This window comes from Ziziphus jujuba, chromosome 1, assembly GCF_031755915.1.
Source record: "Ziziphus jujuba cultivar Dongzao chromosome 1, ASM3175591v1".
In the NCBI taxonomy this organism is placed as follows: domain Eukaryota; kingdom Viridiplantae; phylum Streptophyta; class Magnoliopsida; order Rosales; family Rhamnaceae; genus Ziziphus; species Ziziphus jujuba.
In genome coordinates this window covers 3494648-3507875 of record NC_083379.1, presented here as the reverse complement: position 1 = coordinate 3507875, position 13228 = coordinate 3494648, and the positions used below count along the sequence as shown (strand labels likewise).

The window sequence follows — 13228 nt, the reverse complement described above, 5'->3', positions numbered from 1 at the left end:
TTTAACCGAAAGACTCCACACTCTCCATGAAGGATCAAGAGAAGCCCGGAATATTCTAGAAGATTCAAGAGCAACCTAGACTTATGTAGATTGGAATCTCTCTAGAATACTCCATGTAAATATCTTGTACATAACCCTAGAATAATCTAGAACCATAACTAGATAGGTGACATGTGTACATATCTAGAACTTTCCTACATGCCAAGCCCTCTATATAAAGGGGTTGGTCTCTCATTTGTAACACATCCAAGAATCCAAGTATTCTAGCAATACAAGTATTCTCCACATTCTCTCAAACTCTCCTACTTCCTACTCTCTCACTCTTAGCTTCCGCATTTTCATAGCTTGTGAGCAAGGCTTACTTAGCAAGGGAGGTGCTAAGTGCCGCACGGGAGTGTTGGAAAAGCTAGGCCCGTGACAGTTGGTATCAGAGCCAATTGCTGCTCAAGCATATCGTTGGTGCAACGTGGAAGTAGGCAAGATGGCTAGCTCGGATGTTACCATCAATGTGGAGGGAGCTACCGAAGTGCGAGGTCGTGAAGAGCAACGCAACCCCAATGCGGGGAAGCAGAGGCACAAGTCCAAGTCCAAGGATGTGATGATGGGCGTAGAGTTGCGCTTGGAGGAACATGCATCCCGAGTACAGGAACGGTTTGAGGCGCTGGAGGGTCGCCTAGATGGACTAGAGTCGGAGGACATTGCCATCAATCAAGCCGTGAGGGGGTTACTCAATGGGCTGGATGATGCCTTAAGGAGGGAGCTCCGCGCGACACGCGACCAATGCATGGGGGAGGTAGCAGACCTTCGTGCAATGTTGGAGAGAGAATTGGATGCTATCCGCACCCAAATGGAGGATATGCGGGGTGATTGGGCTCTTTGCAAGAGGGCGGTGACGTCGGGGACGACCACCATACGCGAGGGGCCACGTATCGATGTGCCAAAGCCCAAGTCCTACTCCGGGGCAAGGAATGCGAGGGAGCTCGAGAATTTCCTTTGGGGCTTGGAGCAATACTTTGAAGCAATGGGCATTGCGGACGATGCTTCAAAGATAAGGACTGCCACTCTCTACCTTAGCGACACGGCAATGTTATGGTGGAGAAGGAGGCATAGCGACATTGAGCGAGGTATGTGTACTTTCCATACTTTTGATGACTTTAAAAAGGATATCAAAAGACAATTCTATCCGGAGAATGCCGAAGATGAGGCAAGGAGTCGCCTTCGACGACTCAAGCAAGTAGGCCATATCCGGGAATACATCAAGGAGTTCACCAACTTGGTGTTGGAGATCCCGGACCTATCGGATAAAGACTCCCTTTTCTACTTCATGGATGGACTACAACCTTGGGCCAAGACGGAGTTGAAGAGGCGTGGAGTACAAGATTTGGCAAGTGCTATTGCATATGCCGAAGGCTTCATCGACTACTCCAACCAACGAGACTCACCAAAGCCAAAGGAGTGGAGAGACAACCATGGAAAAGGTGGGGGAGAACCTAGTAGGTCCAAAGAGGATGAAAGGGAGGAAAGTGCACATAAGCCAAAAAGCTCAAGGTGGAAGCCGCCTAGAGAAGGTAAGGATGCTTCCAAACCTAAAAACTCTTGTTTCTTATGTGATGGACCGCATTGGGTTAGGGATTGTCCAAAGAGGAAGGCTTTGAATGCCATGACCGCCCAATACGAGGAGAAGCAAGAGGAAGGAACTAGTATAGGTTCCTTACAATTGCTGAATGCTATCAAGGCTGCTCCTAAGGAGACCAAGAAGAGTGGCCTAATGCTCGTGGAGGCAAAACTCAATGGAGTGCCCACCAAGGCGTTGGTGGACACGGGTGCCTCACATAACTTCCTATCGGTGGAGGAGGCACAAAGGCTTGGGATTAAGGCAACACAAGGAAGGGGCTTCGTCAAGGCGGTAAATTCTGACGCGAAGCCGCTCCAAGGAGTTGCTCGAGGTGTGAAAACCACCATCGGCGATTGGGAGGGCCAATTGAATCTAACGGTTGTGTCCATGGATGACTACAAGGTTGTCCTTGGTATGGACTTCTTCAACCAAGTAAAGGCTTTCCCACTCCCATTTGCTAACAAGTTATGCATCATGGATGGGGGAACGACATGCATGGTGCCTACGGAACAAGCTAGTAAGCGGGAGACCAAGGTTTTGTCGGCGCTGCAAGTTGAGAGGGAGGAGCAAATCAACTTGGTTGCTGCACAAAAGCTTAGTGAGGATGTCCCAAGCCATGCCAAGACATCTCCTAAGGTACAACATGTGCCAAAGGAGTTGCACCAAGGGAGCTTGTGTGCATTGGCTTCAAGTTGTGGAGACAACAAGAGGAAGCATGTAGAGGCTAAGGAAGGGAACTTAGCCGAACCATCACCTCAACAAAAAGAGGTGCATGACGGGAAGGCACGACCCTATGAGAGGTCACTTCCAATTGTAGGGAAAGGGGGCAAGGGAGCCCCAAGGAAAGGGAAGCCAAGAAGGGCACCCATGGCGATAGCGACTTCACCCGACAAGAATGTGGACGTCACACCTGCGGATCGAGTCGTTCAACGTAAAAGCGTGCCTAACTTGGTGAAGGAGAAGGACCTGCTGAATGGTGAAGTAAGTGGGGAGCACGAAGATACACAACGGCAACTCAAAGATCACATTCGGCGGGCAAGGAAGAAGGCGCGACGAGGGCGTCGCGAGTTTAGGTGGGGGAGAGTGTCACGTCCCGTGCAAAAGGAGTAAAACCCTTGAGGTTTAACCGAAAGACTCCACACTCTCCATGAAGGATCAAGAGAAGCCCGGAATATTCTAGAAGATTCAAGAGCAACCTAGACTTATGTAGATTGGAATCTCTCTAGAATACTCCATGTAAATATCTTGTACATAACCCTAGAATAATCTAGAACCATAACTAGATAGGTGACATGTGTACATATCTAGAACTTTCCTACATGCCAAGCCCTCTATATAAAGGGGTTGGTCTCTCATTTGTAACACATCCAAGAATCCAAGTATTCTAGCAATACAAGTATTCTCCACATTCTCTCAAACTCTCCTACTTCCTACTCTCTCACTCTTAGCTTCCGCATTTTCATAGCTTGTGAGCAAGGCTTACTTAGCAAGGGAGGTGCTAAGTGCCGCACGGGAGTGTTGGAAAAGCTAGGCCCGTGACAGTTGGTATCAGAGCCAATTGCTGCTCAAGCATATCGTTGGTGCAACGTGGAAGTAGGCAAGATGGCTAGCTCGGATGTTACCATCAATGTGGAGGGAGCTACCGAAGTGCGAGGTCGTGAAGAGCAACGCAACCCCAATGCGGGGAAGCAGAGGCACAAGTCCAAGTCCAAGGATGTGATGATGGGCGTAGAGTTGCGCTTGGAGGAACATGCATCCCGAGTACAGGAACGGTTTGAGGCGCTGGAGGGTCGCCTAGATGGACTAGAGTCGGAGGACATTGCCATCAATCAAGCCGTGAGGGGGTTACTCAATGGGCTGGATGATGCCTTAAGGAGGGAGCTCCGCGCGACACGCGACCAATGCATGGGGGAGGTAGCAGACCTTCGTGCAATGTTGGAGAGAGAATTGGATGCTATCCGCACCCAAATGGAGGATATGCGGGGTGATTGGGCTCTTTGCAAGAGGGCGGTGACGTCGGGGACGACCACCATACGCGAGGGGCCACGTATCGATGTGCCAAAGCCCAAGTCCTACTCCGGGGCAAGGAATGCGAGGGAGCTCGAGAATTTCCTTTGGGGCTTGGAGCAATACTTTGAAGCAATGGGCATTGCGGACGATGCTTCAAAGATAAGGACTGCCACTCTCTACCTTAGCGACACGGCAATGTTATGGTGGAGAAGGAGGCATAGCGACATTGAGCGAGGTATGTGTACTTTCCATACTTTTGATGACTTTAAAAAGGATATCAAAAGACAATTCTATCCGGAGAATGCCGAAGATGAGGCAAGGAGTCGCCTTCGACGACTCAAGCAAGTAGGCCATATCCGGGAATACATCAAGGAGTTCACCAACTTGGTGTTGGAGATCCCGGACCTATCGGATAAAGACTCCCTTTTCTACTTCATGGATGGACTACAACCTTGGGCCAAGACGGAGTTGAAGAGGCGTGGAGTACAAGATTTGGCAAGTGCTATTGCATATGCCGAAGGCTTCATCGACTACTCCAACCAACGAGACTCACCAAAGCCAAAGGAGTGGAGAGACAACCATGGAAAAGGTGGGGGAGAACCTAGTAGGTCCAAAGAGGATGAAAGGGAGGAAAGTGCACATAAGCCAAAAAGCTCAAGGTGGAAGCCGCCTAGAGAAGGTAAGGATGCTTCCAAACCTAAAAACTCTTGTTTCTTATGTGATGGACCGCATTGGGTTAGGGATTGTCCAAAGAGGAAGGCTTTGAATGCCATGACCGCCCAATACGAGGAGAAGCAAGAGGAAGGAACTAGTATAGGTTCCTTACAATTGCTGAATGCTATCAAGGCTGCTCCTAAGGAGACCAAGAAGAGTGGCCTAATGCTCGTGGAGGCAAAACTCAATGGAGTGCCCACCAAGGCGTTGGTGGACACGGGTGCCTCACATAACTTCCTATCGGTGGAGGAGGCACAAAGGCTTGGGATTAAGGCAACACAAGGAAGGGGCTTCGTCAAGGCGGTAAATTCTGACGCGAAGCCGCTCCAAGGAGTTGCTCGAGGTGTGAAAACCACCATCGGCGATTGGGAGGGCCAATTGAATCTAACAGTTGTGTCCATGGATGACTACAAGGTTGTCCTTGGTATGGACTTCTTCAACCAAGTAAAGGCTTTCCCACTCCCATTTGCTAACAAGTTATGCATCATGGATGGGGGAACGACATGCATGGTGCCTACGGAACAAGCTAGCAAGCGGGAGACCAAGGTTTTGTCGGCGCTGCAAGTTGAGAGGGAGGAGCAAATCAACTTGGTTGCTGCACAAAAGCTTAGTGAGGATGTCCCAAGCCATGCCAAGACATCTCCTAAGGTACAACATGTGCCAAAGGAGTTGCACCAAGGGAGCTTGTGTGCATTGGCTTCAAGTTGTGGAGACAACAAGAGGAAGCATGTAGAGGCTAAGGAAGGGAACTTAGCCGAACCATCACCTCAACAAAAAGAGGTGCATGACGGGAAGGCACGACCCTATGAGAGGTCACTTCCAATTGTAGGGAAAGGGGGCAAGGGAGCCCCAAGGAAAGGGAAGCCAAGAAGGGCACCCATGGCGATAGCGACTTCACCCGACAAGAATGTGGACGTCACACCTGCGGATCGAGTCGTTCAACGTAAAAGCGTGCCTAACTTGGTGAAGGAGAAGGACCTGCTGAATGGTGAAGTAAGTGGGGAGCACGAAGATACACAACGGCAACTCAAAGATCACATTCGGCGGGCAAGGAAGAAGGCGCGACGAGGGCGTCGCGAGTTTAGGTGGGGGAGAGTGTCACGTCCCGTGCAAAAGGAGTAAAACCCTTGAGGTTTAACCGAAAGACTCCACACTCTCCATGAAGGATCAAGAGAAGCCCGGAATATTCTAGAAGATTCAAGAGCAACCTAGACTTATGTAGATTGGAATCTCTCTAGAATACTCCATGTAAATATCTTGTACATAACCCTAGAATAATCTAGAACCATAACTAGATAGGTGACATGTGTACATATCTAGAACTTTCCTACATGCCAAGCCCTCTATATAAAGGGGTTGGTCTCTCATTTGTAACACATCCAAGAATCCAAGTATTCTAGCAATACAAGTATTCTCCACATTCTCTCAAACTCTCCTACTTCCTACTCTCTCACTCTTAGCTTCCGCATTTTCATAGCTTGTGAGCAAGGCTTACTTAGCAAGGGAGGTGCTAAGTGCCGCACGGGAGTATTGGAAAAGTTAGGCCCGTGACACATGGCCTACCTTGTAAAATACATATATATAATATGTAATATTAATTATATATTTTTATATACAAGATTTTGATTTAGTTGGTAATGTTTCTAAATCATGCTAGCGATATAGCATTTTTTTAAGTTCGTTTCTTTACCCCGGAAAAAAAACAGTTGACTTTTTTATGCTAAATAAAATATGTTTAAAAATGATTAAGATGATTAAAATTTATATTATTTATTTAATCCTAGTTAGCCAATTTTATTAAATCAATAGAAAAAAGAAAAATTAAAACGTATGAAATCGACACTACGTTAAAGTTCACATGTAAAATTAATCATTTTTTAAAAAAATTGGGAGCAAATTAAATTAAAATATAAATGAAAGTTGATGAAACTTTTTTTTTTTTTTTTAAATTTCCAAAACTGATAGAGAGTGTAACAATAATTTAGCAAGTGCAAACTCAAGAATATTAATAAATATTTTTATATACAATATGATTTTGCGTTAGAATGATTAATAAATTTCAAATAAAGAAATATATCACAATGAACGACGCACATGACTTTTTAATTTCCAAATTTTATTTACATCATTCGTTAAAATGATGTAAATCATATATATATTTCAAATGAAGAAATATATCATTTGATTTTCTCTCCCTATATATATGAATGATCATGAAAGCTTCTAATGAGCAGCTAGCAAAAGCAAAGCCAATAGACATGGCTATACTTCAAGGTCCTTCCCTCTTCTTCTGCCTCTTATTATTAGGCTTTGCCTTATCAACCGCTGAAGCCGCCCAACAGCCCCAACCCCGTCATTATTCAATGCCCTTTAACAGGACCAGTTTTCCACCCCATTTCATATTTGGTGCTGGTTCTGCTGCTTATCAGGTTAATATGTACATAAATCTGCATTTTATTAAGTTTTATTTTTATAAGAGCTCAATCAATTTGTTCCATTTCAAATATTATGCTAATTATATTTTAGTGAATTTCTTCTCAGTCGGAAGGAGCAGCTCTTGAAGATGGAAGGGGACCAAGTATATGGGATACTTTCACTAGAAAACACCCTGGTCTCTATTTCATTCTCTGCTTGCTTTATATTTTCATTATTCACCCAAAAAAAAAAAAAAAAAGATCACTGTTAATGTCAATGTTAAACCTTTTTTTTTTTTTTTTAATGAATTTGTGGCTAGTAATTTTATGTGATAGAGATAGATCTACAACTCAACCAAGCATGAAATTTGTCAAAATTAGTTTCAATGCCAAAGTCTAATGTACAGCTGCAAAATCTAAAGTGGCTGGTGGTAGAATTTGTTATGCTGATCTAAACAAAGGGTTAATTATAAATTTATTTTTAAAGTTGTTACGTATTGAAGGTCATTCTTATTATTTTAAACATTATAAAAATTAAAAAGGTGAAAGTGAAAAAAATGCTATGTCATATCAAATATTAAATATATAATTTATTTCTAATGGATATTATGTAATAGCTTAGTCTGTTCGCATGAGATATTGTCCGTTTTAGGTCCAGTCCGCACGGTTATGTCAAAAAACATTTCAAGGGAAATGTATCCACACCTTCTTTTAAGGTATGTTTCGTTTCCCTTTCCAATCGATGTAGGATTTCACAATCCACCTCATTTGGGACCCAGTGTCCTCGTTGGCACATCGATCCGGGTCTAACTTTGATACCAACTGTAACAGCCCAGACCATCCGCATGAGATATTATCTTCTTTGGGCCTGGAGAATCCTCTTACAACCCAGTCTTCAAGGTTTTAAAAGGCCTCTCAAGGGTTGGATTGTAAGAGGATTCCATAGGCTTAAAGAGGACAATATCTCATGCGGGTGGTCTAGGTTGTTACAGTTAGTATCAGAGCCAGATCCGGATAGGTGTGCCAACTAGGACGCTGGGCCGAAAGGGAGATGGATTGTGAGATCCCACATTGGTTGGAAAGGGGAATGAAACATGTTTTAAAAGATGGTGTGAATACCTTTTCCTTGAGAGGCGTTTTGACAAAACCTTGAGGGTTGGGTTGTAAGAGAATTTTCTAGGCCCAAAGAGGACAATATCGCATGCAGGTGGTCATTGTGAGATCCCACATCGGTTGGAAAGGAGAACGAAGTTGCCTTAAAAAAAAGTGTGGATACATTTCCCTTGAGACACGTTTTGACAAAACCGTACGGGTTGAACCTAAAACGGATAATATCTCATACGGATGGACTGGACTGTTACATATTAGAACCTATTTTTAGGATGAAAATTTTTAAATTATATTATTATTAGTAAAAGAACACTGACATCTAAGCGTATTTTGGACGACATCGTCAAATATAATAAAGTGTGTATATTATATATATATGTTTTTCATTTCAATCAAATGGTTAAGTAAATATTTTTAGTTCATAGGATATTTTATAATATTAATTGATAAAAAACAGAATAAGTCAGAGTATTTTTCTCTCTGACCCTCCCTATGATTATTTTATCATTATTACCCGTGAGTCTGAGAGTGTATGAGAAAGTGCATGAGTGACCGAGTCATAGTCTCGTAAATATGTAGTGTTGATGATCCAATTGATACAAACATTTTGATATTTATTTATTTTAATTTTGCCTTTGGTTTTGATAAATTTACTTGATGACATGGCAGAAAAAATATTTGATAGAAGCGCAGGGGACGTGGCTGATGACCTTTATCATCGTTATAAGGTATTGTCTCCTCAATTATTTGATATCGCATATATTTTTATATATTTTTGGTTACTTGTTAAACAAAATTAAGTTTATTATATTCCTTCCTCAATGAATGAAATTAAATTTTTTATGACAGAGCGATATTAAACTGATGAAAAAGATTGGATTGGATTCCTTCAGATTCTCCATTTCATGGTCTAGAATATTACCAAATAAGATTACAATTTCAACAATATCTATATTTAAATTACTATCATCCATCGACCATATGAATTCTATTTGATTAAAAATTTTACTAAAACAAATTTTGAAAATTATATATATAATCATTCTATTATTAGCGCAAGCAGTTTTTGATAGTTTTAACTGTACTAATATAATGTTCTTAGAGTTACTGCATCTTAATTTGGAAAAGTTAGAATTATTGGTTCTCGAACTTAAAAATGAAATTACAGTTTAGACTATCAAATTTCTATTTGTTGTATTTTGATCCATTCCTTTTTTTTTTTTTTTTTAAAATTCGTAATGGCATATAACAATTGGAGGGAGAGGATCTAATAAATGGCAATAAATTAAACTATAGGACCTAAATTTTAATAAATTGAACCAAATATTGATAGAGCCGTTAATCATTATTAGGCAAAAACTTCAATTAGAAAATACAATTTTATAAAAATTAAAATGCAATAAGCATAGTTCTTCTTCTTATTATTATCTTCTTTTTTTTTTTTTTTTTTTTTTTTAAAGTTGCATGTTCTTAATTTGAAACTATTAGTAAGATGATAAGATAGTTTTCATATATTTCTTTCGAAAAAATAAAAAATGATAAGATATTGATGGTATTTATACAATCGTAAATTATATTAAAAATTGTATAATATGTAGTGGCACGAAAGTGAACGTATCTTGTAGATCTCACCAGATGTTTCATGAGGAACAATTAAAACTGCCATTCAACTTGATCCAACAATAATTAATTAGATTATACGATTTCAGAGAGATATTATTTTTTATTTTGTGCTTGCAGCTGGAAAAGTTGAAAGGGGCGTGAACCAATTAGGAGTTGACTACTACAACAACTTTATTAATGAGCTGCTATCCAATGGTCCACAATCTTCACTCTATGATATTATTGTTATAAAAATTTAAAAAAAAATAAAAAAAAAAAAAGAAGAAGAAGAAAGATTGCTTATTTATTTTAATAAATTAACCAATATAAATATGTCTGAATTTTTATATAGGAATAGTACCATTTGTTACACTCTTCCATTGGGATGCACCACAAGCTCTTGAGGATGAGTATGGTGGATTTCTAAGCGAAAAGATTGTGTAAGTGACGCAATCAAAAAGAAATAATTTATATACCCAAATTGAGATGGATCATGATTATTTGATTACCATTGAATTTAATAAATATAATTGAACGCGCAGGGAAGATTTTATGAACTATGCAGACTTTGTGTTTAAAACATTTGGAGATCGGGTCAAGTATTGGGCCACACTGAACGAACCGTATTCGTTTAGCATAAACGGGTACAATGGGGGTAGGTACATTTGCACCCGGTAGATGTTCAAGCTATGTGGGAAATTGTACAGAGGGCAACTCCGCCACAGAGCCCTATATTGTGGGCCATCATCTCCTCCTTTCTCATGCTGCTGCTGTAAAAGTTTACAAGCAAAAATACCAGGTTCGTCTTTTCCTCTATGGTAATTTATATATATATATATATATATATATAAGTTTTATTATTCTACGAACTTGTTATTGGATTGTCTCTCCTAAAAAATAACATATTACATGTGTTTTTGCTTATAATATTTATATATGCAGGCAATTCAATAGGGCAAAATTGGGATTACATTAGTTACCCACTGGTTCGAACCAAAATTCCCAACCGATGCAAACCGCAAGGCAGCCTTTAGAGTCTTGGACTTCTTTTTGGGATGGTGAGCAAACATTAATACATTCCATTTACTGGAGTTATTTGGATATTAATTTCCTGATTTATTTGTTTATCTGTTTTCTTAATGTTTTTGTAGGTTTTTGCATCCAATTACATACGGTGAATATCCCTCAAGCATGAGATCTTATTTGGGGAGCCGGCTGCCAAAATTCACAAAATCTCAATCGGACAGTCTAAAAGGGTCACTTGATTTCCTTGGCTTGAATTATTACACGACAAATTATGTGGAGGCCAATCTCCAAGCTACTACCAAGCACAGTTTCAATACAGATTTGCAAGCGACTCTCTCTAGTACGCTCTAAATTATGTTTTCTTTTACTACATTATATTTATGAATCTAATTTTTTTTATTCGATTTCTATAATAACATTATCATTTGGTCATTTTCTTGCTATAGCCGTGAAAAATGGAGTCGCAATTGGTAATCCGGTACTATTCTCTCTCATTCCCTTCCCAAGTATACCTTGTATTATAAAATTGATGTAAAATTAATCTAGCTAGTGTGGAAGTGATCTCTTCAAATGAAATGACATTGATTATTAATACTAAATCCATTAACATAATTTTTTACTTAGCCATTAATTATGCCATTTCACTAATTCCAAGTGTTATTTGAAATGATTTCACAGACTGCTTTAAACTGGCTTTTCATCTATCCCAAAGGAATTCGACAGCTTCTATTGTACGTCAAGGATAAGTACAAGAACCCACCAATTTACATTACTGAAAATGGTAAATTATTTTAGTTTTTAATTGATGCTGTGATGAAAATGTGCTTCGAAACCAAAATTCTTCTCTAAAAACAGAGTAATTTGCTTTTGCAGGCATCGCTGAGGCAAATAATAGCACCCGTCCTGTAAAGGAGCTCATCAAGGATGCTATAAGGATAAGATACCTCCATGGCCATCTCACCTATCTTTTAAAAGCCATCAAGTAAGTTCAGATTATATGCAAATAATTAATTTTACTACCACATACATACATAAATACACATATGGCAGAGTTTAGATTATATTTATTCTCCAAAAAAATCATAAAATATTTAGAAACAAGTTGTATGTCTTTGTACAACATGCATGTAGAAAGGTGCACTTAAAAAGAATTATGCAATAACTAATGGTGAGAACCCCAAGATTTTGAGTTCCTTTATGATGCTATATTCGTCTTCCCAGTTTATGTATAATGATGCGTTTTGATGATATGGGGTTTTGCAGGGAGGGTGTTAATGTGAAAGGATACTATGCATGGTCATTCTTTGACGACTTCGAATGGGATGCTGGCTATACTGTCCGATTTGGCCTCACTTACGTTGATTTCAAAAATAATTTGAAGAGATATCTCAAATACTCTGCTTATTGGTACAAGATGTTCCTCCTCAAATGAACCCAATCTTGAGGCCTTTCAAATAATTAATCCATTGAAAGATTGATCAAACCATTAGAATAAATCTATTCTTTAAAATAAAAATTTCTATCATTTATTCTATTGGCTTAATTCCTATTTATCTTGAGGAAAATGCATTAGAAGATGTATGTTATTGAATAAGAGTATTAATATAATACTCAAATATAGAGTATCTTTAGCACTTAGTAATAATATGTTTGGGAGAGTTAAAGCAACTATCTATTTTGACATTTTGTTAGAAAGAAAATACTAGAATAGCATTTTGAGTGCTGACTCTCTCTCTCTCTCTCTCTCTCTCTCTCTCTCTCTCTCTCTCTCTCTCTCTCTCTCTCTCTCTCTCTCTCTCTCTCTATAAAATAAAGAGAGAGTCAAATAAAAAGAAGTTTGGAGATCATGCTCCTAATTGTACTTTTTTCCTTCTTTTTTTATTGGAATTATACCTTCCTTTTGTGCCTCAAGAGTTTGTTATTAATGTATTCATAAAAATTTAAAGAAAAAATAAAAAAAAGTTAGTTATTAATGATAGATGTTCAAAATTTGTACCACTAGCTCAAAGGGGAAGAATTTGTACAACATACCATTAGATCAACTTCACTTTTCAAAACATATTTCAAATTTTCATTTTAAGTTTGGTGATAAATTAAAATTGATTAATAAATCCAACCATACAATTCATAGTTGCCATATGTAATGAGATGTTTTTGTACTTTTTTTTTTCCCTCCTTTTTGATTGAAATTATACCTTCCTTTTGTGCCTAAAGAGTTTGTTATAAATGGATTCATAAAAATTAAAAAAAAAATTAAAAATTAAAAAGTTAGTTATTAATTGTAGATATCCAAAATCTTGTACCACTAGCTCAAGGGGATGAATTTGAATGACATACCATTAGACCAACTTCACTTTTCAAAACTTACTTCAAATTTTCATTTTAAGTTTTGTGATAAATTAAAATTGATTAATAAATCCAACCATAGAATTCATAGTTGCCATATGTAATGAGATGTTTGAAAGTTATGACACAATTTATATCCTATATGAGAAGAAAATCTACCTTAGTATTAATCATACGATTAATAATTGCCATATGACATGGGATGTTTGGTAGTTGAAATAAATCTTAGATTATGAGAGAATCTAGGTCCATACAGTAGATATTTCCATAAAACTCTAATTTGTTTTTTTTTTTTTGGGTAAAATATTGAACAGCCTAGAAGCAAATTACCAAAAGAAAAAGACACCCAAAGAAAATAACTCTTGTTCTTTTTCTTTTCCTAATCTCTCCC

General features: G+C 39.0%; 1 pseudogene; it reads left to right on the top strand.

The window, feature by feature from the left end:
- The first annotated feature begins 6548 nt into the window (after nt 1-6548).
- LOC107403638 (vicianin hydrolase-like) lies at nt 6549-12402 on the top strand (annotated as a pseudogene).
- The last annotated feature ends 826 nt before the right edge of the window (nt 12403-13228 follow it).